The following is a 26,037-nucleotide window of genomic DNA, read 5'->3' as shown; positions in this document are numbered from 1 at the left end:
CATTCTGCTGGTTACTTGAGCACGCTACGCCATTAGTGCACAGCTCACCACGCTGGTGAGTATAGTGCAGTGCCAACCTGTCACTACCGGCTTGAGCAAATAATACAGCCTGTACAGAAGCAGCATTGTGTGCACTGCTTGCCTGCTCCCCCCTCCCTGTGAAAAAAAGTGCAGTACTCTGATAAAAAAAATCACCTCACAGAGAGAGGCTAGGGGAGAACACAGGATGATCCAGGGGCAGTGTCCAGCAGCCCCTGGAGTCTCTCACCACATGGTGTTCAGGCTCAGCGTAGTTCCCTGCATAGCCGCTGTCCTAGACTTCTCCTACTGCCTCGGATGATGTGCGTTCTGGGGGCGGGGCTGGCTCGGCTGTCTCTCTCCTCATTAGTTGGAGAGAGATGCCACTCCAAAAAGGCTGTAGATGATTGGATGGAAGAGGAGAGGGAAAGAGAGAGGAGGACTCCAGGCTGGCTCAGCCGCTCTCAGGCGATCAGCAGCTTTCTACAGTGATATGCGCTGTAGGTTAAATGATAGGCAGTGGGGACGGAGGAGTTGGCCGGGGGGGGGGGGGGGCAGCTGACGGCCAGGGGAGGGCAGATGCACTATTTTGCCTAACGTGCGGATGCCCATGGCAGCAGCTATACCATGTACACAGAAATGCAAAGAATTGTACAATGGGAAGAAAAAGCAACTATTGAGAATGCATGGCCCTAGAAAGGAGAGCTTATTCTGAGGGATAAGATAACATCTAAACTCAAAGACAAAGGTCCATTTACACAGGCAACATCAGTTTACCTGCACTCAGACTAATGGCAAACTGAGTTTGAATTGATCTCAGACTGAACGCACACTAGGCCTCATAGTTGTTTCTATCACCTGTTGTTTCTGTTGCCTTTTGTTTTTTTAATGTGGCTTACTACTAGCCACATAATTCTCAAGATCAATGAGTTTTGGTGTGTAATTCACACCATGTTGAATCTCTAAAGCTCCTTTTTTAAAGCTTTAACAGGTTTTATTAGACATTTTGGAGAAGACTATGTTCAGGGTGGTTGTTGAAAGTGTAAATATTGATAACTGAACTATTGATCTTTGAACACTGCAAGCAATATGCTGGTGATACATGAATTATTAAGGTTTATAAAAAAAAAGTGCCTTTAACACTGATGAGGTTGGTTATCAAGACAAGCACAAAGAAAACTCTAACAAAAGTAATATACGAGTAGTTGCCCACTGCAAGCACCTCAAATTTTTGTTGCAAGCAGTAGGTGAAACCTGATTGGTTGCTTTGAGCAACTGCTAAACTGTCCTGTACACTTGGCCTGATAAATCAGCCCTCTTGCCTGCTCCTGTTTCCAATATCTACATGGCCCAGGGTTCCTGTACTGAGATATTACAATATTACAAACTGTCTATAGAAAGACAAGTCAGTGGAACAAAGCTTGCCTTTTAAAAGTAGCAATGAATATAAATGGAAGTTAGGAAACAGCGCTCAAAAGTTCAGTCCCTCAGGCAATGAGCCTTATTGAATCTTCACAGAGATAGATATACAGTTCATAAAAAGGGCGAGTAGTACATTAGTACCACTCCCCCCAAAGCGAAATGACTCACCAGATGGTGCGGCCTAGTCGGGCCCGTCTGCGCCTTAGGGGTATTGGCCACCCCTCAGCCTCTCCGGCAAGCCTCCTCCACTGCGTCCCTCAGAAGAGTTGAAGCCTCCAGAAGAAAAGAACACAAAAGACGCTTCACATAGCGTAAAAGGGGGAGACCATGCCACATTAATTGAATAAAAAGTTTGTGGTTAAAAAAAAAGCTGGGCATAAACTAGTGTGGTGTGGGACTGGGGAGTAAGCGACGGGAAATGCCTATGAACCGGCAAAAACAGTCGCGTCTCACCCGTGCTATGCCGCAAGAGCAAAACCGCCGCTAGTGGAAACAAGGATGGCGTGCGCCGACCAATCACCGCGTCCGATGACGTCAAGGCGTTACGCTGCTCCATAGCTCCACCCAACTCTTCTGAGGGACGCAGTGGAGGAGGCTTGCCGGAGAGGCTGAGGGGTGGCCAATACCCCTAAGGCGCAGACGGGCCCGACTAGGCCGCACCATCTGGTGAGTCGTTTCGCTTTGGGGGAGTGGTACTAATGTACTACTCGCCCTTTTTATGAACTGTATATCTATCTCTGTGAAGATTCACGCATCGTGTGTACCCAGCATAAAAGTCTGTGTTTGCCCATTGTAAAATCTTTCCTCTCCTTGATCTACTTTCTGAACCACAGGCGACAACATCTTCTGGTAGGTGAAGAAAATATAGCTGCTCTACCCAGAATGATCTGGAAAGAAGGGGGGGGGGGGAAGAATACACATAATAAACAGCCTAGGCTAAGCCTTAAGCTGGCCACTAACGGTCCAGTTTCTAGTGAAAAATCGTTCGAGCGATCAGAAATTCTGATCGGACGAAAAATCGGTCACTACACCATCAACTAACCGATCATTGCTTCCTATCTATCACGACCACCAAGAAAATCCAAATCTTCGTTCGACGAAAATTCATTCGGGCGAAATTTTTTTCACTCGTTCAAATCGATTGTGTCCACCAATGGAGATTATTTACAACCAATCCGATAAGAATTTCTGATCGCTCGAACGATTTTTCGCTACAAATTGGACCATTAGTGGCCAGCTTAAGTAGGAAGGCAGGGCTATATACCAATATACAGCAATATATACCTATAGTAAGTGTTCCTGATGCTGAAAGCAGGATATTTAACGTAAAAATTGCTATCCTGAATAATTGACTGCATTCTACTACATGTCATTACAGTTTCTCTTTCAAATGCATCAGTTTTCCAGCGTATATTGTAAAGAGGCCTAAGGCTTTTTTTTATCCTACCATGTACTGTATGTGTTATTCTTTTGTAATAAAGTACAATATGTTGTCAGTTTCCACCATGTCATGTTATTGCATTTACAGCAGAAGACATAATGATATGGTATGTTCCCCTATCAGTTCTTCCTCTTCATCAGAATTCTGTGTCCTGACCTGAGATGTTTGGTGAATGACAATATGTTTAAGTAATGCAGATCCCTGGAGTGTTCTCGCTAGACAGACTATTTCACTCCGCACACAGAAATATCCAGCCTGATAACTCTGTGTCAGATCAGTTCATCCAGTCTGTGATGTGTTTAAGGGCTACAGATATCTCACACCCCTGGAAAATAACTACTTGGGCATAGTGGAGAATAGATTACATACTGTTCCCAGAAGTAATACGGCATACTTTGACACTATAAAGAGAACAAGACCCGATGTGTATGTTATATCAGGCATGATGTGCTGATGGTATTGAAACTTTATAGCTGTAAAAAAACACTCGTCCATCAGCAGGGGGAGGTTTCATTTATTGTTGTTTGGCAGGTGGAACTGGAACAATCTGCATTAGTGCTGTTTTCTGCTTTACCTCAAAGGACTTCTTTAGGCAATAGAGTGGACTTTGGTGTTTACATGCTTTAGCTAAAATCCAAGCAAAAATATTATTTTATTACAGTAAAAATATTGTTTCACGTTTTATGTGACTGCCATGTGTGTTATGTGAAGGAGAATATGACCTTCAGGGTCACTGTGGTTTTACACTACTTGACAGCAGTGTTCCTGTCAGCTGGGTGCTGCTTGTTTATAGAGGTCGCTTGAGCGCTGAAGGCTGGTTGTGGATGCACTCTTTATAGATCTGTGAAGCTGAGTAGAGTAACTGGTGTTACAACGTCACCTCTGTCCTGGACCTGCTAGCAAGGCAATAGAGCACTGGAGTACTGTAATAGGGAAGTTCAATTTGACATTGTAGGTAGTCGATTAAAGCTAAGCAAGTACTAAGTTTTGCATGCCTAACAGGGGCATACCTATCATTGGGCGCCCGGGGACGTGGCGCACCGGGACCTGACAGTGAGGGGGGCGTCGCCAAAACCCCCCACAGTGGCAGAGGAGGAGGGGAAGCAGTGCCAGAAGGAGGGGCAGCGGGGAAAGCGGCAGGGACACCCCCTCACCTTGGTCCCCACCTTCAGCTTCTCTCCCCCTCCATAGATGTGGCGGAAGCAGGCGGGCGGAGAATTACTCACTGACCACTACGTTCCAAGTGCTGGGGCACTTGGGGGGGGGGGGGTGACTTATAATACCCAGCACTGGGTGCCAAATGCCCTAGGTACGCCACTGATGCCTAATATTATGTATGATCATTATTTTCCTGATTTGAAATCAGGAAAATATATCTAACTTTACCACCTTGCCTCACACAACAGTTATCATGTTTTTGCAGAAATCTGACTGAACAGTAATTGTACTCCCACTGCCACTATCTGATGCAGCACAAAGCTGTGGGAACAGCAATGACATACCTCTACCCACCCCTTTTCTCTGCCACCCACTAAGTTTGTTGATTTGTGCTTCAAAAGGAATTTTACTGTTTTCAAGTTGTGGGTAACTGTGTATCACCCCAATATTGTGGTTAACAACGGTACATATGAGAGCTGTTTTTAGGCATAGACAAACCAGGCAGTTGCCTGAGGTGACACCAGCAGAAGGGGCATCACAGAGCTATTGTTAGCACACTGTGCTTTAAGAATTCTTATACACAACTCCAAGTTCCACTAAGAAAGGAATGGATAGTAATGTTAACATCTACAGTAAATGGCCACTGCTGATTAGCATAACAAAGGGGGATTGAATAACATAACGATGAAGAAACGAATTAAGCTATAATTGTTATCGATTAAACTTTATTCATTATTTTGTCTCTTCTGCATTTCCAGGGCAATAATCTGACCTGTAAAGACCCCATTTCTACATAAAAAATATACAGAATTATTATTATTACTAATTGGCTACACATTCCTCATAATTTTAGGAAGGGGCTTTCATGTGGGTTCAATGGGCTTGATTCACAAAAGAGTGCTGTTAGCACGGCCGTTTTCACATTTGCGTGCGACCGCAAATTTTTTCGCGCAATTAAACGATTTTGCGCGCAAACACGAATTTTCACGCGAAAACGGCCGTGCTAACAGTTAGCACTCTTTTGTGAATCAAGCCCCATAAGTTGGGCCAGTGAAATGTATCTGGCCTGAAAGTAATTTGTGATTTCTTTACAAACTTACTTTTGGAAACAGCTACCTAATATTTGTTGTTTATCACCTGTTCATGTGTTATGGACTCTGGCCCAAACATATAAATGCAGGCTATGAGCTTCCTATCCTCAATATTTCAGAAGGGGTGTATTTCCTGGGGCACCAAAATGACCAGAAAGTTCTCTAGTACATATTCTTGTAGACTTTGTTCTTAGTCATCACTTAATTATAAGTGGTTTGATGCCTTTGATTATTATTATTTTGTTTTGGGGCCTCTGACCTGCTTATTCTTATCTACTGCTTTTGAGTTTTCATGACATTTATATACTCATACATACTCATATTTAAGTAGTACATATTCATAGTATATACTAGTACTTTACTATGTATATACTCATATTTATGCCTGCCAAATAATTCCATTGTGCCTCTGTAGCCCTAGCATTCTGGTTTATAGCATATTTATAACTTTGCATTCTGGAAATGATGATTACAATCGCCTTCTGTTTTATGAAGACAACACTAAAGTAAAGTACTGTGAAAAGTGCTGAAGGTTGTTGAATCTATAATGCAAATGATATATTGGCATTGCTGATCAGGGATACTTTTAAAAAATTTTGTGAACAATGAATTACAATTATCCTTAAAGCTGACATTTGCATATAGATTATGTAAAATATGAATATTGCTTTACGTAATGTCAGATTTACTAAAAGACAGGAAGAAGACCAATCTTTAGATAAAAAACATTATATATCCCAACTACCCCTCTGATAGACCCCTAGCATCTGTTCCCCTTTACATCCAAATGTTCTTTGACTTGAATATCAATTGTATACTATCCTGAAAGCAACTCTCGTATGCAGGGCTTACAGACTTGTCTGGGTACCAGACTCAGCAAAGCCCTAACAATATAACATATACTATTATTGAATACAGTATTATGAGTCTTTATATTGCTCTCTCTTTAGCATGTGTGAAAAAACGAGAGAGAGAGAGAGAGAGAGAATAACTACCATGATGTACATCCTAAAAATTAGACATAATAAAAACAACAACATTAGTTAATTAAATGATTGATAAATAATTGGTAACTATAAAGCCAGGATTGTAATAAGCAATTAATAGTTTGCAATTAATTTTTTTTTCTAGATTTGATCAGGATTAGTGGGATTTCTCCCACGTCTTAGGTGGACCCCCAAAGAACAGTTGGATTCCTCAAACTTAGTTCACAGTTAGGAGGCTGTATTCGTAGTGCATCCTTAGGGTGGTGTGTCAGTGGAGGGGAACCCATTTTGCTTGATGAAAGGCTGCATGGTCCTGAGGGAAGATTAGTCTAGCCTGATTGTGGTCGTGGAAGTTCATTGATCTCCCAGTGGGTTTCTGTCGGATCTTTTCACTAAAGGTTATACTCAAGGCATATGTTTAGTCCATCGGGTTGTAGGGTACCTAGTTTAAAAATCCAGAACATTTCTCTATTTCTTAATTTACTTGTTGGATTTCGTGTGGACTCAGGAATATGTTCAATCGGGCATATCTTTGTCCCTTCTATCTGTTGGTTGTGGTATAGTTTATAATGTCTGGACAGTCCGTGTTTGAGATACCCATTGGCTATGTTCCATCTATGTTGTCCCATTCTTGTACGAACCTGTTGCGTGGTCCGACCTACATATTGTAGGCCGCAGGGGCAGGTTATCAGGTATATCACGAAACTCGTTGAGCAATACATATTGTGTTTAACAGTGTGTGTTTCTCCTGACACTTTGGACTTAAATCTCGAGATATTCACATCCATTATTTTGCAGCACAGACACCTAGATTTAAGACAGCTTGTGATGCTGCCCTGGTGGCTTTTAGATCTTTCACTTATCTGCTCCTGGTCTGTCTCTCTTAAGAGACTGGGTGCTACTCTATTCTTCAGAGTTCTCGCCCTTCGATAGACACATCTGGGCTTGTTGGCTAGGTCCATTTTCAACATCAGGTCTCCTTGCAATAGGGGCCAGTGTTTCTTCAGGATTTTGACTATCGAATTGTGTTGGTTCGAGTATCGAATGATGAAGTTGACATCTTTTTTATCTTCCTTTTGTCTCTCCCCTGATTTTTTGGTTTCTAGTAGCGTATCTCTTTGGGTGGATCTCACCTTCTTCCTTGCTTCATTAATCAATTTCTTTGGAAAGCTTTTTTCCTGGAACTTCTTCGTCAGGATTTTTGATTGGGTATCGAAGGATTTCAGATCACTGCAATTCTTTCTTATCCTGAGGAATTGTCCGTACGGTATGTTCTTTCTCCATGGTTTGTGATGGGCACTTTTAAAATCTATATATGAGTTTGCATCTACGATTTTGAAATAGTTTTTGGATTTGATCATATTTTCTTCATGATATAGCGTAAAATCTAGGTATTCTATTTCTTCACTGTTGTGATTGAAGGTGAAACTAATTCCCCAGTCGTTGTCGTTCAGGTATTTGTGGAACTCTTCCATAGATTTGGAGTCCCCTTCCCATATGAGAAATAGGTCGTCGATATACCTTTTGTATAAGACGATATTGGATTCAAACGGGTTTCCTTGTGTTAGTAGTAATTCTTCAAGACGTCCCATGGTGAGGTTCGCGTAGCTAGGCGCGAAGATTGCCCCCATAGCTGTTCCCCGTTTCTGGAGGTAACATGTCTCTTGGAATCTAACGCTATTATGGGTAAGTATGAAGGTAATAGCCTGAATTATAAAGTATTTTTGTTTAGTGGGTAGTTGTGGGTCTTGGTTCAGATAATGCCATATGGCCAGTGGCGGACACAGGCAGCAGTGGGCCCCTGTGCAAAATATCAATTGTGGGCCCCCCTGACCTGCGGCGCGCGAAGCGCGCCGCGGCAAAAAATGGGCGTGGCTATAACCTACGACGCGCGAAGCACGCCGCAGCAAAAAATGGGTGTGGATAGAACCTGCGGCGCGTAGCGCCGCGGCAAAAAATGGGCGTGGCAATGACCGGATAAGGGCGGAGCTAACTGTAATTTAAAGTGATCCCGGGGTGAGAGTGATATGGAGGCTGCCATATTTATTTCCTTTTAAACAATACTAGTTGCCTGGCGGCCCTGCTGATCTATTTGGCTGCAGTAATAAACTGAATTACACCAGCAACAAGCATGCAGCTTAATCTTCTCAGTTCTGGCAATATTGTCAGAAACCCCTGACCTGCTGCATGCTTGTTCAGGGTCTATGGTTGAAAGAATAAGAGGCAGAGGACCAGAACGGCAACCAGGCAACTGGTATTGCTTAAAAGGAGAGAAATATGGCAGCCTCAATATTATTCTCACCTCAGGTTCCCTTGAAAAGTGCAACGCAAAGACAGTGGGCCCAGGTTTTGGTGACCCTTTCCCCAGAAAATTCACATAATGTGAGCAGGTTTTCTCATGAAAATACACATAATGTGAGCAGATATGCCCAGAAAATACGTGCAATCATGTCGGCAGATATGCCCAGAAAATACGTGCAATCATGTCGGCAGATATGCCCAGAAAATACGTGCAATCATGTCGGCAGATATGCCCAGAAAATACGTGCAATCATGTCGGCAGATATGCCCAGAAAATACGTGCAATCATGTCGGCAGATATGCCCAGAAAATACGTGCAATCATGTCGGCAGATATGCCCAGAAAATACGTGCAATCATGTCGGCAGATATGCCCAGAAAATACGTGCAATCATGTCGGCAGATATGCCCAGAAAATACGTGCAATCATGTCGGCAGATTTGCCCAGAAAACACATGCAATCATGTAGCAAATTTGCCCAGAACATACATGCAATCATGTGGCAGACCTGCCCAGAACATACACGCAATCATGTGGCAGACCTGCCCAGAACATACACCTGCTAAAATAAATAATAAAAAAAACCATTTACTCACCTGCAGCAGCAGACCTCCTGTCCCAGCCTCCATCCAGCGCGCAGCTCCCATGGGTGGTTGGGTGGATAGGTAGCCTGGTGGGTAGGTAGGTAGGCAGCCCTTAGCCGGGTGGGTAAGTAGCCTGGTGGGTGGCTGGGTAGCCGGGTGGGTGGGTAGCCTGGTGGGTAGGTAGCCTGGTGGGTGGGTAGGTGGGTGGTTAGGTAGCTGGGTGGGTGGGTAGGTAGCCTGGTGGGTCTTTAGGTAGGTAGCCTGGTGGGTTGGTAGGTAGCCGGGTGGGTAGGTAGGTAGGTAGCCTGGTGGGTGGGTAGGTAGGTAGCCGGGTGGGTGTGTAGGTAGCCGGGTGGGTGGTTAGGTAGCCGGGTGAGTGGTTGGGTAGCCGGGTGGGTGGGTAGCCGGGTGGGTAGGTAGCCGGGTGGGTAGGTAGCCAGGTGGGTAGGTAGCCAGGTGGGTAGGTAGCCAGGTGGGTAGGTAGCCGGCAGGGTGGTTAGGTAGCTGGGTGGGTAGGTAGACGGGTGGGTGGTTAGGTAGCCGGGTGGGTAGATGTGTGGGTGGTTAGGTAGCCGGGTGGGTAGCCGGGTGGGTGGTTAGGTAGCCGGGTAGGTAGCTGGGTGGGTAGGTAGCCGGGTGGGTGGGTAGGTATCCGGGTGGGTGGGTAGGTAGCCGGCAGGGTGGTTAGGTAGCTGGGTGGGTAGGTAGCCGGGTGGGTAGACGGGTGGGTGGCTAGGTAGCCGGGTGGGTAGGTAGCCGGGTGAGTGCGTAGATGTGTGGGTGGTTAGGTAGCCGGGTGGGTGGGTAGCCGGGTGGGTAGGTAGTCGGGTGGGTGGTTAGGTAGCCGGGTAGGTAGCCGGGTGGGTAGGTAGCCAGGTGGGTGGTTAGGTAGCCGAGTGGGTAGGTAGCCGGGTGGGTGGGTAGGTAGCCGGCAGGGTGGTTAAGTAGCCGGGGAGGTAGCCTTAGCCGGCAGGGTGGTTAGGTAGCCGGGTGGGTAGGTAGCCGGGTGGGTGGTTAGGTAGCCGGGTAGGTAGCCGGGTGGGTGTGTGGGTATCCGGGTGGGTAGGTAGCCGGGTGGGTAGGTAGCCAGCAGGGTGGTTAGGTAGCCGGGTAGGTAGCTGGGTGGGTGGTTAGGTAGCCGGGTGGGTGTGTGGGTATCCGGGTGGGTAGGTAGCCGGGTGAGTGTGTGGGTAGCCGGGTGGGTAAGGTAGCCGGGTGGATGGGTGTGTAGCTATCCGGGTGGGGGGCCCGACTCCTATCCTCCCTCACTCACCTCGGGGCCCCCCTCCCGGTATGCGCGGCGGCGGCGGCGGCGGCGGGCGGGAGAGCAGAAAATCCAGGAAGTCTCCGCCGGGGCTGCAGCAGACACTAGAGGCTTCTGCCGCTTGGTCTCCCGTGTCTCCAACTTTGTACACTGCTCGCTACTTCCTGGTTTAGTAGCGAGCAGTGTACAAAGGAGACACGGGAGACCAAGCGGCAGCAGCCTCTAGTGTCTGCTGCAGCCCCGGCGGAGACTTCCTGGATTTTCTGCTCTCCCGCCGCATCGCATGAGGGGGAGGGGGAGGGGGGAGGGGGGGCCGATGTGAGGGGGGAGGACAGGAGTAGGGGCCCCCCAGGTTAAAATAAAAATAAAAGGTAAAATTAAAAAAAAAAAACTGCAATACTTAATGGGCCCCTGAAGCAGCGGAACTTCAGGGGCCCTTGTGCGGCGGCACGGCCTGCACGGCCGTATGTCCGCCACTGCATATGGCTCTCAGTCCTATGTGATGGTGAATATTAGAATATAGGGCCGAAACATCTAGAGTTAGCCAATGATAGCCTTTTTTCCACTTGATGTACTTCAGTTCATTGAGCAGGTGTGTGGAATCTTTGAGGTAAGATGGAAGATTCCTCACATATGGCTGAAGATGAAGATCTATCAGTTCGGAGAGGTGGGATGTAACAGAATCTATCCCTGCTATGATGGGTCGTCCTGATGGGTTGGTAACAGATTTATGTATTTTCGGAAGGTGATAGAAGTGTGCTTGTACCGGATCCGATATCCATACGTAGTCTCTTTCAGTTTTTGTAATTATTCCTTCGTCAAGGGCCCATTTCAGTAGGGTTTTCAAAGCCTCTGCATGATCCTTGGTGTGGTCCTCCTGTAATATCTCATAATAATCTCTGTCGTCCAGTATTCTTCTAGCTTCCTTAGTGTAGTTGTCTCGATTCATAATTACTATCCCTCCACCTTTATCAGCAGCCTTGATAACTATATTTCTGTTGGCCTCTAGTTCTTTAATGGCTTTCTCCTCGATTCTGGTCAGATTGTGGTTTCCTTCTTTGGTTTCTAGTTTCCTGAAGTCTTCCATTACCCCCTTATAGAATGCCTCCACATAGGGGCCCTTATATGTGGTAGGATAGAATTTTACCAACAAAGATCAGGATAGGTAAAGCTAGGATCTTATCAGTAGTAGCATATGACTGTGAAAGTTGGACTATAAATAAGGTAAGGCATGGAGAAATGTATGCTTTTGAACTACCGGTGTAGAGAAAGATACGAGTTCCCTACATTGCCGGACGATCTAACCAGTCATTATTTGTAGAAATAAGACCAGAGTGTTCACTAGAAAAGCTGATATTACTATTAAAGCTCAAATACTTTGGTCACACATTGAGAAGACTGGATTCTTTGGAGAAATGCTTGATGTGTAGAAAAATTAAAAGAGGATGACAGAGGGTAGGATGGATAGACAGCATATGTGAAGCTATGAATATGTCTATGCAACAGCTGAAAGAAGCAGTGATTGACAGCAATCTGGGATACTAAACAATGTTGGGTGGAGAGACTACATAGAGTAGTTTTTCAGTCAAGATGGTGCCAAATGACTGTCTTGGCTACCATGTGTACTAGACTTTAGTATAAACTGGTCTGAACAGTTAATGTCCCAAACAGCATGAAATTCCGCTGAGTAATTAGGGAGAATGGGTATTTACTAGGAACGTTTCTTTTTCCAATAGAGATGTGTCTTGAAGAAGCTGTTTTGTCAGAGTATTGGAATTTTGCTGAGAATTGCTGGAAAGACCCTGTGCGTCATCGTTGGATGACACCTGGGTCTTGTAGTGCAATCTCTTTTGGCAAAAGGGTCTCTTAGAAGACAAAACATATTTTTTCTGGTAAGTAAAAGACTTTTTGGTCTTGTATTATCCTTTGACCTCCTATGTCAATTCTGGCCCAAATAAGGAGTTAGTGTACAAATGTGGTTGTTCATGTGATTTAGGGGCCAAGCCTGCCATGCCCATGTAAGTGCTCTCCTACTGAAATATAATAAATCGTCTGACCAAAAATCAGTCAGCTCAGATAGTTATTTTAAGTAATGCCATCTTAGATTCAATCAAAAATATAGTGGACTGGTAAGAAATGTGATCGCTCTCCTGTTCTGCGTTAAAGGGAACCTGAAGTGATAGGAATACAGCCTTCTTCTCTCCCTTATGCAATGCAGTAGCCTGGTTGTCATGCTGAACTTAAGGTTTAAGTTGTTTTTGTGTCAGACACCTGCCACAACCATGCAGCAGTGAATTCAGACCAGAGTCAAAGCATCTGATCTGCATGCTCATTCTTACCTTTTAAGAAAACCCAAGATGATTGGATGAAAAACATTTATACTCACTTGGGGCTTCCTCCAGCTCCCTTCAGGCCATGGGCTCCCTTGCTGTCTCTCTGGGCCACTCCAGTTGTCTGCTAGCCATCCCACTACTTCTGTCAGTCACTCTCCATCATGCATGCATGCATGGCCGGGCCCGGTGCACGCACCTTTTGCGCTACCATGGCCGGGAGCATTATGTGTGTGTGCAGTACTGCAGTACATGTGTATAATGCTCCCGGCCATGGTAGTGTTGTGAGGAGTTGACAATGTGCTGAGGTATGTGGATCCAGCATGAACATACCTCTGAGCTTAGCTTAGGTAGCTGTGACTCAGTTCATGTACCCTTTAAGTGAATAGATTTATTATTATAAGGTAACACATGGACATTTTCTGTGTTCAATAAAACAAAACAAAACATAAAGACAACAAAACCACAACATGCACAGACAAGTGATAAAATATCGATTTAGACTGCATTTTGCTTTTGGTACAGACAGTAAATATGAGAAATTCACAAACTAATTTTTGTATGTGACAGGAAGTCTGCAGCATCTGGTACTTCTTCAGCAGGTATACTGCTGCTACACAAACATTAGGTTCAGATCACTGTTTATACTGACAAATTAGCTGTGTAGTTCATATAAAACATGACTCACTTCATGTGTTTCTGTAGCAAACATGGCTATGAAAAGAGCAGCCTTTTTAACACCTACATTCCAAAAGCGTTTATTTCAATCCAAGTGGAAATGACACATTTCACTCATATTTTCCTACGTTTTAAAGTTGCCATGTTTTCACCTAATTATCAGTACTTCTGTTAAATACTGCAATGCTGCACTAGATTGAGCTCATGAGAGTGGATCTTACAAACTTCTTTTTCTCCAAAGTAGGTTTCAAAAAGTTCCATTAGGCCAGTGGCTTTTCCCATTTCATAAGCGTAAAACGTAATGTCAATAATCTTTTTCGCTATTCAAAAAGTGTGGCAGTGGCAGAAAAATGTTTTTCTTACAGGTAGGGTGTACACTCCCAAACAATCACAAGGAATAACTATCAATTATGAAAATCGTATCAAATTTTATTGTTCCAAAACATATTTCTATGTATATTCATATATTTTAAAAACACATGGGATGGCCACCCCGTCACGCTATAACCACCTCAACCATCATTCACCTCAGCATGCACACGCCGGCATCTAAGACTAAATGACATAAGTGGCTATGCACTCCAGCAGAATAGGCAGAAGCTTGGATACTAATGTTGCGATTGCCATGCAGCAAGCAGTTCACCATTGAGAGCGCAATGAAGCACAGAGCATAGCAGAGAAAATAATGAAAACAATCCAGCAGTTCATGCCAAAGCAGCGGTTTCAAAGGTGGATAATGGTGTATGTTGTATGGGATGACTTACATGTCACAAATGCATCACAACCTTAGAATCAACTTGATCTCACCCACATCCACCAACAGCAGCTGCATGGATTCCTTGTTGCCATCACATCATTCCTTCATAAGATGTTTTCAGCAGAAATAGTTCATCTCACCATGCTTCTGGGTAAAACGTGCTGGTCCAGGTCAATCCTCAGAGGCCACAATGCATGTCCTGTGTATCTCCTGCAAGTGCTGGAAGTACCCCAGAGGTCTCCTTAACCTGCTCCCTGTGCAAGATGGCAAGCGGTGCAGCTGGGAGAGACCGATGGCAAGGGTCTCAGAGTGTGCCTGGGTGGAGAGCGGGGCGGCGTGGCGTCCCATGCAAGCGGGTAGTTTCCCCTTCAATAATCTTTTTCACAGGTTTATTAAAATAATAAAATATTGTGGAACACTTGCTCTTTTTTAAGCCATATTGAAGACCATCATCTCCTTTTATAAAGCCCTAATCATAGGGGAGGGACGTCAGAGGGAGCAAAGCCTCTCATTGGCAGCAGTGATGACAAATGTTTTATATCACTTTACCAAAATGTTAATGAACCATCTCGCTCTTTTGGAACAGGCCCATCCTCTGCTATTGTTGCTTCTGTTAGCTAGGCCTACAGTTGCATTATTGCTGTGTGTGTGTGTGTGTGTGTGTGTGTGTGTATACACATGTGTGTGTTGGTGGTGGTCTTGGGCAAAACCTATTGTAAATGGGGGGAACCCCATTTCAATACAGATTTTAAGTCATTGATCTTACACCACGGCGCTTGACATGGCATAAAAAAGCCTTGTGAATCAAAATAATTATGCCCCCTTTTCCTTCCTTGGGCCAGGACCACTGCCAGTTCAATACATGTAAAACATTTTCTCTAAGATCTGATTCCTTAACTAGTGAACTAGAGCTATATCTGCTCCTACATTTCCAATTTGACTAGAAGCCTTAAGCCTCGTACACACCCAAGACCAAGGCGGCCAGTCAAAGCCAAGGTCTGCCAAGGTCATTTAATGATCTGTCATGCCAGATCTTTGAGTGACAATCAGCTGTGAATCCATTGCTCCCCTCCATATCCCACATGCAGAAGGGGTTCTATCATTCCTAGTACCAACATCACTCCTTCATAGACACAGAATCCATCACTCAGCTGTTGCCTAAAGGCACATCTCTACAGCACTGGGGCCCCACAGTATTGCACACAGGATTAAGTTCAATCCTGGTAAATTAAAAATTCAAGGGATAATTATGCTCATGTATGCACCTTTGAAATAATGTTCCAAAACTCCTTGAAATCATAAAAGATTAATTTGTGTTATGTGTAAAGAACTATTCCTCAATGTATAGAGTGAGGTAATAAATAATATCTTAATCATCTGCTAAATTTGTACATTTGTCCAGTTACAAAGAAACAAACAGTTTTATATTTTTATGGAACCACTAGTTTCATTTTAATGAATAGAGACCAAATATCAACTAGGAATCCCCACCCCCGCGCGCGCGCACACACACACACACACACACGCACGCACGCACGCACGCACGCACGCACGCACACACACACACACACACACACACACACACACACACACAAACCCACATTACATAAATTGATTTGCATGCTATTGAGTGAAATTAGTATTTGATTCTGTTTCCCTACAGATTGGTTGTGTGCCCATGCGGCATACAGATTACAATCAGTCAATCAATTACAGATACTTCTAATTTCAACTCACAATTCAATTCACTAAGCTTTATCAAACACTTTAACAAATGTTTGATAATTTACCTCATCAGTAAAATCTAATTTTGAATTAACTAAGGTGTTATAGATGTATTGAACATTTTATCGATAAAACATTCAATAAATCTATAACACCTTAGTGAATTCAAAATTAGATTTTATCCATGAGGTAAATTATCAAACCAAAAAGGTAGACCGCTACACTTACGTGTGTACACAGATGGGAGCAGGGAGATCAATGCCAAAAGTCCATAAATATCCAAGGAAGTCCCGCTACACCAAGAGGTAGGGTGAAGTAGAAAAAATACTTTATTGTAAATCCATCTTAATCCATTACCAGTGTACAAGTAAAAAGCTCACGCGTATCGGAGCAATGTGTGACTCCTTAATCATAGCTTGCCAAGACAGGTGTTCATACAGATTATATAGGATACAGGACCACACCCTTAAAGGTGTGAGTCTTAGCCTTAAAGGTACAAGCATCAAAAAGCTAAAAGTGGAGTATACCACAATAATATATAAATATAAAACAAAATCTGCATAAAAGCACAATATACTGCATCAGATTATAGCAACCTGTCATACATAAATGTAATAATAACATATAGTATCTGGACAAAATGCATGACTATTAAACAGGGAAGGGAGGCAAGGATGAGCAAGGGAAGCAAGGGATGCAAAAAAAAAAAAAGGGGGGGGGGGAAGGGATGCAGAAAAAAAAGGGGGGAAGCAAGGGAGGAAAAAGGGGGGAAGCAAGGGATGCAGAAAAAAAGGGGGAAGCAAGGGATGCAGGAAAAAAAAGGGGGGGGGGGAAGCAAGGGATGCATCCTTCCTGCATCCCTTGCTTCCCCCCTTTTTTTTCTGCATCCCTTCCCCCCCCTTTTTTTTTTTTTTTTGCATCCCTTGCTTCCCTTGCTCATCCTTGCCTCCCTTCTGTGTTTAATAGTCATGCATTTTGTCCAGATACTATATGTTATTATTACATTTATGTATGACAGGTTGCTATAATCTGATGCAGTATATTGTGCTTTTATGCAGATTTTGTTTTATATTTATATATTATTGTGGTATACTCCACTTTTAGCTTTTTGATGCTTGTACCTTTAAGGCTAAGACTCACACCTTTAAGGGTGTGGTTCTGTATCCTATATAATCTGTATGAACACCTGTCTTGGCAAGCTATGATTAAGGAGCCACACATTGCTCCGATACACGTGAGCTTTTTACTTGTACACTGGTAATGGATTAAGATGGATTTACAATAAAGTATTTTTTCTACTTCACCCTACCTCTTGGTGTAGCGGGACTTCCTTGGATATTTATAAATTATCAAACGTTTGATAAAGTGTTTGATAAAGCTTAGTGAATTGAGGCCTATGTGTATAAAGCATACCTGTTCATAGAATAGTCTTCTTTCAGTAAAACAACTCCTTCACCATGAACTAGACCAAAGAACTGTCAAAGGATGTCCATGACAAAATAATAGACCTGCACTTTGCTGGAATTGTACCATTAGTAGCAAGCTTGGTAAGAAGATGACAAATGTTGGTGTGATTATTCATAAAAGGAAGAAATATAAATTGACCATCAATAGCCCTTGACATGGAGCTCCATGTAAAATCTTGCCTCATGGGGTGATTATGATCTCAAGAAAGGTTACGGATCAAGTCACAACTACAGGGAAGAAGCTTTTTAATGATCTAAAGGCAATTGGGACCCCAGTCACCAAGACTGCTCTTGGTAGCACACTATTCCATAATGGAAAATGCACATGGAAAGGCTCATCTTAATTGTGTCAGTGAGCACCTAAATGAGTAACAGATGTCTTGGGAGAAAGTGTTGTGGTTAGCTGAAACCAAAATCATTTTTTTTGTTTTTTTTTAACATCAACTCGAGCCACAATGTTTGGAGGAAGAGAAATACAGAATATGACCCAAATAACACCATCCCCACAGTCAAGCAAGGAGGTGGACTCATTTTGCTTTAGTGTTATTTTTATGCTAAGGTTACAGGAAAACTTTGCCTCATTGAGGGGACAATGGCTGGTACCATGTACCACCAAATTTTGGATGAAAACCATCTTCCCTCAACCAGAACATTGACAATGCATGCAATCAACCATGACAATGACTCAAGACATACCACCAAGGCAACATAGGCAACAAAGAAGTAGGTAAAGAAGAAGCACATAAAGGTCCTGGTGTGGCCTTGCCAGTCTTTAGACCTCAATCCTATAGAAAATCAGTGGACGAACAGGACCTTTGAGTTGCCAAGTAATAGCCAACAAACCTAAAGGATTTAGAGAGTTACTCTAAAGCGGAGTGCACCAAAATCCCTCCTGAGATGTGTGGAAAACTTTGTGACCAACTACAATAAAGGCTTACTGCTGTATTTGCCAACAAAGGTTTATCCAGCAAGTCATGGTTTGTTTGGAGATTAAATACTTATTCCACTCAATGACATAGAAATCAATTTATAACTTTAATGTTATGTGTTTTTGGTTGGTATTCTGTCTCTCTCCATTAAAATGAAATTATCATAAAAATTGCAAAGTGTTCATTCCTTTGTAAGTGGCCAAACTTACAAATGTAGCTGGGGATCAAATAATTATTTACTACACCATAAATATGAAGGTAATAAACACATTTTCATTAGTGTAAATACTAACGATTTATCATATACTGTAAAGTATAAAATCTCAATGATACACCTATAAAAGCGCACATGGATAGCTGTGTCAGCGGCTATCCTATATGTAGGCGGACATTATTTTTACAAATGCATAGTACATGTGCATTTAAAAATAAAACCAGAAAAGAAATAAAACCATCACTCGCTTAGCGTGGAATCATTGTGAAAATATATAAACATAGAAAATGCATAGAGTTGCAGCATAGTCATGAAAGCCTTCAAAATACAAGCTTGATGTGCATTTTGTGAGGTAATGCTTGCTTCCTTGGAGGCAACACAGAAGGACAATGCGTATCACATTAATTGTTGATGTACAGTATATTGCAGCATAAGGTCACTTAAAATGCCCGATGGCACGACTCCCCAGATGACCAGTAAACAAAGTGATTGTGTTAGCGAAAATGTAGCCCCAGGGATCAAAGGTGAAATGACCCCATCAATTGAGCAAGACCAAAGGGAGCAGCTTTCTGTAGTTAAACACAGTGGAGCTGGGAAGCCTAGAAGCATCTGATAAGTGTGGTGTTTTGGTTCCATTTTGCTTCCGCCTTCATTTTCTATACTGACCAATTGGGAGTTACAACCCCAGGAATTTTGAGGGATTTTTTGCTGCATTATACTGCAGATTTTTACTTATTATGGATCAAAGGTCATAAAGGAAAATGTGACCCACAGTAATTGTCAATGCGCAGTATAATGCTGAGTGCTTCTGGTAGGGACTGGGGCAGAAGGCTGCTTGTTACAGGACTAGGGGAGAGACCGCTCATAACCTGTGCCTCCTGCATGTGGAGTTGGAAATGGATGTCCAGTGGTGACATCTTCCATCTGGCTGGATCCCTTGTTTTGCCGATGCCATTCACCTGGTATATGGATAGAAGATATTTTGCATATGTTGTGAGATTGTTACATGGTTATGGTAAAAAAGAAAAAAGTTTGCATAGTGCAAGAATCTTATTTTAAAGTACACCTGTAAAAAAAAAGTTACATACTTACTCTTCATCTTCGCGGCCACGCCCCCCTCCATGTACAGGCATGGCCCTACTGTGCAGGCACCAGTAGCTTTGTGCCTGCGTAGTAGCAAAGAGCTGGTCATGCATTGAGAATAAAGCAGTGCACAAGCGGCTCCGTGCTACTGCACAGATGTGGGCCATACTGCGCACCTGCGCAGTGCAGACAGCTGTGCTTGTACAGGGTGGGCTGAGCAGCCACAAGCAATCCTTAACATTAGAGTAGGAGATTATTTAGAGGAACTCAGCAGAGGAACGGATAAGTGAAGGAAGGCTGTGGAAGCTTCTGGACCATCCAAAGGCTTCCCCCTAACTTTTCTTTAACAGGTGTCCTTAAGGTCCTTTTACACAAGTGGGGTGCATCGCAGTACTTTCTCTTACTGCAGTTTGTTGCAATGGCCATTACAGGCAATGGAACATGGCATACTGCCTGTGATGCAATGCAACGGAAGTGGTCCGGGTAAAGCAGAAGCTTCACTGGAAGTTACATGTATTTTTTTTCTTGGGCTACACTGTGGCTAGAATGCACGATGCAACTTTTCGGCAGTGGTGCAGTGCGAATGCTCCAAATCACACAGCCCAACACTGAGTGTAAAAGAACCCTTACATAAAGACACTTTCAGAAAGGGAATAATAAGGGCAAAGAGGAAACATTGTAAGTTGCAAACTTACAATAGAGGGATGGAAGCAGTTTCTTTGCCCAGCACAAAATAATGTGACCGTATGAATATCACTGGCCATTTAGTATAAATTAATGGCAGGGTCCTCTTTTCTTATGTATCTTATATATATGAGTCATATCAGTATAATGCTGAGTGCTTCTGGTAGGGACTTTGGCAGAAGGCTGCTTGTTACAGGACTAGGGGAGAGACCGCTCATAACCTGTGCCTCCTGCATGTGGTGTTGGAAATGGATGTCCAGTGGGGACATCTTCCATCTGGCTAAATCCCTTGTTTTGCCGATGCCATTCACCTGGTATATGGATAGAAGATATTTATGAGTCATTTAGAAAGTAACAAGTAACAACTGTTTGCTTTTCTCTACCATGCTTTGTATTATTTCTGTGAAATTTGGCTTGCATTTGTCAAGTTAACGCCCCTGGCGTCAATCCCGAGCTGAGCTCGGGCAAGTGGTAAACCCGAGCTCAGCTCGGGTTGGGTGTTAGCGCTGCTCCTATTTTCTGCCTGGGTCCCGCGCATGATCAGCACTGGTCAACAGGACCCATGCTTCTCTCCCCAGCCACCGGGATCCCCTTTACCTTCATTCTTGTCCGGGATCCCAGCAGCCAATCAGGACGGCAGAGTGGCGGTGTGCGGTGTGATGTCGGGGCGGTGTGATGTCATCGGGGGCAGCGCCAAATTTTAAAGTGGACCCGATCTCTTGCACAGGGCAGTGGAAATGCCTTGTAGCATGCAAGAGTTTTACCTGTCTAATCCCCATCTGGACGCGATCTCTGCCACAGGGCAGAAGGTAAAAAGAGAGAAATGCTGCCTGTATGTATGTTTTTAGTTTAGCCTGTCTAATGCCTTCTTATTTGTTTCTAATCACAAGTTGTAATTTAGCTCTCCCCTGTGTCACCTGACTGCCATGGCAGTTAAGCTAATTTGAAAGCATAGGATGCTAACAATATAGCCATTTGGTTCCCAACGGCTTCTGAGTTAAGTGCTTCTGCTCATCTGCCTTATTGTTACCAATAGGTGCCATCTGGTCACCCTTATAACCCTATGGGCTTGATTCACTAAGACAAATAGCCTTATCAGAGTTAACGCACATTATCAAAGTTAACACGCCTTATCAGAGTCAATACGCCTTATCGTAGCTAACACGCCTCATCAGAATTAACATGCCTTATCAGAGTAGCATAGCGAGCGCTACAAATGTATGTCTGCTAATTGGGAATGACGAGAGCTTCACTCGTCCTGCCGTGAGCCCCTGCAGGTCCAATCACTTTAAAGGACATTATCCTCACACTTTAATTGGCCCAATAGGCTGCCTGTCAAAATTCCTGCCAAGTGACAGGTAGTGTTGGGCGAACAGTGTTCGCCACTGTTCGGGTTCTGCAGGACATCACCCTGTTCGGGTGATGTTCGAGTTCGGCCGAACACCTCATGGTGTTCGGCCTTTTTAGTTCGGGTTCGTCCGAACAGCTCAATGCCCAGCCGAACAGGCCGAACAGGGCCCCTGTTCGGCCGAACAGGGCCCTGTTTGGCCGAATACTGCCCCCCTATGGGGTCGCAGGCATAAGGGGGGAGCATGCCCCGGTCGCGGGGGGGGGGTCAGAAATTCCCCCCACCCCCTCCGCTAGCGCTCCCCCCTCTGCGCGCTTCCCCATACAAAAATTTTCCATAAAGTTCAATAGTACCTTCAGTGGCTGGCTGGCACTGTGGTGTGAGTGAGTAGGAGGAGTCCGAGTAGGACGCGTTGAGGCCGGGCAGCGGGCGGTTCAGCGGTAGTACCCTTGTGGTACTTCCGCCCTTTCTCTGACCTCACGTCATCTACATGATGACGCATACGAGGGTACGCGTGACGCGTACCCTCGTATGCAGAGGACGTGAGGTCAGAGAAAGGGCGGAAGTACCACAAGGGTACTACCACTGAACCGCCCGCTGCCCGGCCTCAACGCGTCCTACTCGGACTCCTCCTACTCACTCACACCACAGTGCCAGCCAGCCACTGAAGGTACTATTGAACTTTACGCAAAATGTTTGTATGGGGAAGCGGGCAGAGGGGGGAGCACTAGCGGAGGGGGTGGGGGGAATTTCCGACCCCCCCCCGCGACCGGGGCATGCTCCCCCCTTATGCCTGCGACCCCATAGGGCCCCCAAAAGCGGGATGTTCGGGGGAGTTCGGGGTTCGGGCCGAACATGCCGAACATCTGGCACATGTTCGGCGAACGGACCCGAACCCGAACATCCAGGTGTTCGCCCAACACTAGTGACAGGCAGCCTATTGGGCCAATCAAAGTGAGGGGATAATGTCCTTTAAAGTGATTGGACCTTAGTGTATTTGTCTTAGTGAATCAAGCCCTATCTGTCTTAATTCTGGTATAAAAACAAGGAACACCAAGAGCCCCAATAGTATAATATGTACTGGTAAATGGTTACTAGATAGAGTAAATATTAATACTCACAAACCAGGGTTACCATTAGGCAACCACTGTAAAGGCAGGTGGGGAGATTTTCCTGACCCCACTCAGGAATAAGAAGTCGCTCTCTGTAGATGAGAAAAAGGGGGTTCAACCCTCCACCCAGGGTGGACTCAATATTATGCAGGAGAACAGAGGCGCCAAGAGGATAAAAGGAAGCTAAATGAGCTTAAAAACCACATTCTTGGTAAATAGAGGAGGTAGTGGTGGACTTACCTCCTCCAAGTAGACACACAACGACTGTAGTAAAGACAGTCAATATATTTTATTTATGAACTCCAAATATGCAACGCGTTTTGCGGGTTTGATCCCGCTTCATCAGGCAATAAAAACGGAGCAATAGCATATGAGGTCAGTAGAAGAGCCAGGCACCTTTAGAGGTGATCAGGCCAGTTAGGTAGCAGAGAGGGTTGTTAATCAGTTTCAGCTGCTTTGGTATTAATGAAAATTGGCAACAATTAGACAATCACCAAAACAGGAATAGTTTAACAAGCAGAGTCCACTGACATCTTTCGCTCCTCAAATTTTCTGTGTTTTTTCACTAGTTTATTTATTTGCCTATGGTAATTGCTTGTAGCATTAGACAATATGAGACAATACTTGGACCCTACAAAAGTTGCACAGGTAGTTCAACTCCTCCAGGATGGCACATCCATATATGCCATTGCCAGAAGGTTTGCTGTGTCTCCCAGATCTAACTCAAGGGCATGGTGGAGATTCTAGGAAACAATTGGTTTTATTAGGAGAGCTGGACAGGGCAGTAGAAGGTCCTTAACCTATCAGCAGGACTAGGATCTGCTTCTTTGGGCAAGGAGGAACAGGGTGAGCACTGCCAGAGACCAGAAGCAGACTTCATGGGGGTGGTCTGAGAGCCCGATAGCCTAAAATGGGCCCTGTGCTCACTGCCTGCCTTTTCACAGATGAGAGCAAGTTCACCCTTAGCAAAGATGACAGATGTGAAAGGGTTTGCAGAAGCCTTGGAGAACATTATGCTGCCTGTAATAGTGTTCAGCATGACCAGTGGGTGGTGGATCAGTGATTATGTGGGGGCTGGGTAATGTACTGGTTAAGGGCACCACCTTTGACATGGGAGACCAGGGTTCGAATCCTGGCTATGGTCTGTACCTATTCAGTAAGGAGTTCAAGGCAAGACTCCCTAACACTGCAGGGTGGCCTCTTGAGCGCGTCCCAGTGGATGCAGCTCTTGGGCTCGATTCACAAAGCGGTGCTAACCCAGTTAGAGACTTTAGGCGTGATAACCATTGCACCACGCTGGTGAAAAGCCAGTTTAGGCATGATAAGTTTAGATAAGTTTAGATCGCGCACAAAGTCCCGCACGCAAAGCAGCGCCATTAAACTCTATGCGAAGTGCACCAGACTTTGTTAGCGCAAAACTTTTGATCAGCTGTGCACTGCGGTGCTAACCCAGTTGGTGCTTAAACTTATCACGCCTTAACTTATCACACCTAAACTTATCATGCCTAAACTTATCACACCTAAACTTATCACACCTAAACGTATCATGCCTAAACTGAGTTTAGGCGTGATAAAGGGCTTTTCACCAGCATGCTAACTGTTAGCACCGCTTTGTGAATCAGGTCCCTTGAGTCCGATAGGAGAAAAGTGCTATACAAATGTTCGGATTATTATGTGGGGAGGAATATCCATAGAGGGATGCATAGACCTTTACTGGCTAGGCACTGGCACCTTGTCTGCCATTAAGTATCAGAATGAAATCCTTTGATCCATTGTGAGACCCTACACTGGTACAGTGGGTCCTGAGTTCCTCCTTGTACATGATAAAGGCCTCACGTGGGGAGAGTATGCAGATAGTTTCTGGAGGATTAAGGAATTGATACCATTTAATGGCCTCCTAGTTTACCTGACCTAAATCCAATAGAACACCTCTCTCCATCAATGCTGCCAGGTTGCATTTCAGATTGTCCAAAAGCTCAGTGATGCCCTGATCCAGATCTGGGTTGAGATCACCCAGATCACTCAGGGCACCATCTGTCACCTCATAGGAAACTTACTCTGATATTGTCTGGCATACACAGTCACATTTGTGGGTCTTACAAATGGCTGAATATTATTTTGATTTGCTGCAATTACATTTTGGCATAATGGACTAGCCTGTCAAATCATTTTTTCACTTTGATTTTGAGGTGACTTGGAATTGAGTCCTGTGTAGGTTGATCATTTTTATTTGCATCAAATGGTGTAGCATCCTTTCTCTCCTAACACATTATCCAGTCCATATCAGTATACTGTATATATCCAGCATGATTTTTTTCCCATTGAGATCTGGTGTTTTCATTGTTGATGTTGGGTTTTTTGAGCAGTGTATGTTTGTCTATGGCATATGATTGTAAAGTTTTAGTGCACAGTGCCACAGAGTCATAATTTTCATTTTTTCAGTTTTTTGGACACAATCATTGCAGTTTTCCACCTCGAACACCTTATAACTAGATGGTGCCATCAGAGCCGGGACAAGGTCCTCCAGCACCCAAGGCTGAGACACCAAAGTGCGCCCCTCCATCCTTGCCACCCCAGCCATCACACACTGATTGCTATTAGACTAAGAGGCGCCACAGGGCCCACAACCTCTCCAACACCTTAATATCTAGTTATCTGGCTTGCAGTCACTGCCATGTATCCTCTTTTCTTATTTATTTCTGCTTCAAACACAATTAGGAATGTCAGCTGAATGAATTCTGCGCCCCCTCCTACACTGCACCCTGAGGCTGGAGCCTCTCCAGCCTATGCCTCGGCCCGGCCCTGAGTGCCATATAAGGCAGCCATAGCTCCAGGGCTCCAGGCTCTTCTTTCCTTTTCCACCAGTTCCTCACCTGATTCCCCACCAACTACCCTCATTTATCTGCCCTACAGGCGCACTGTTGTGCGGTCACCGGACTCTGGGCTTCAGCACCCAGCACTCCTGGACTTCGGCGCTTGGGGACACCATGTGGACTGCTCCAGCTGATTGCCTGCAGCTCTGCAGCAGCCCAGGGACTCCAGGCCACAGGGGATTCAGGGCCCCGTCTGCTCTGCTGCTTGTTCAGATGCCACCCCTGGTATGGACCCATCCATCGCTAGTTGGGGCTCTATTGAGCCTGCCCTGCTGGTCATCCCTGCAGCCTCCAGCTTTGAATATCCTCCCCTGCGGCCAGCACACCACTCAGCAGGCCGGGACACCACTCTGCTGGACTCCATTGTGCCAGCACTAACAGCCATCCTTGCAGCATATGGCTCTAGAGTCTCTCAGAATCCCTTGCCAATTCCTGAAAAGAGATAAAAAAAAATTCAAAAACCATTAAAAAAAAAAAACTTAATAAAAATGACTTCAGGGCAGAGAAGACATCTTCAGCATTGGGCCAGCCAGGACTCCACCACCTGACCTTCTGGCTTCAACCTACTTGGACA

This window comes from Hyperolius riggenbachi, chromosome 2, assembly GCF_040937935.1.
Source record: "Hyperolius riggenbachi isolate aHypRig1 chromosome 2, aHypRig1.pri, whole genome shotgun sequence".
Taxonomy (NCBI): Eukaryota; Metazoa; Chordata; class Amphibia; order Anura; family Hyperoliidae; genus Hyperolius; species Hyperolius riggenbachi.
This window is presented reverse-complemented; position numbering follows the sequence as displayed.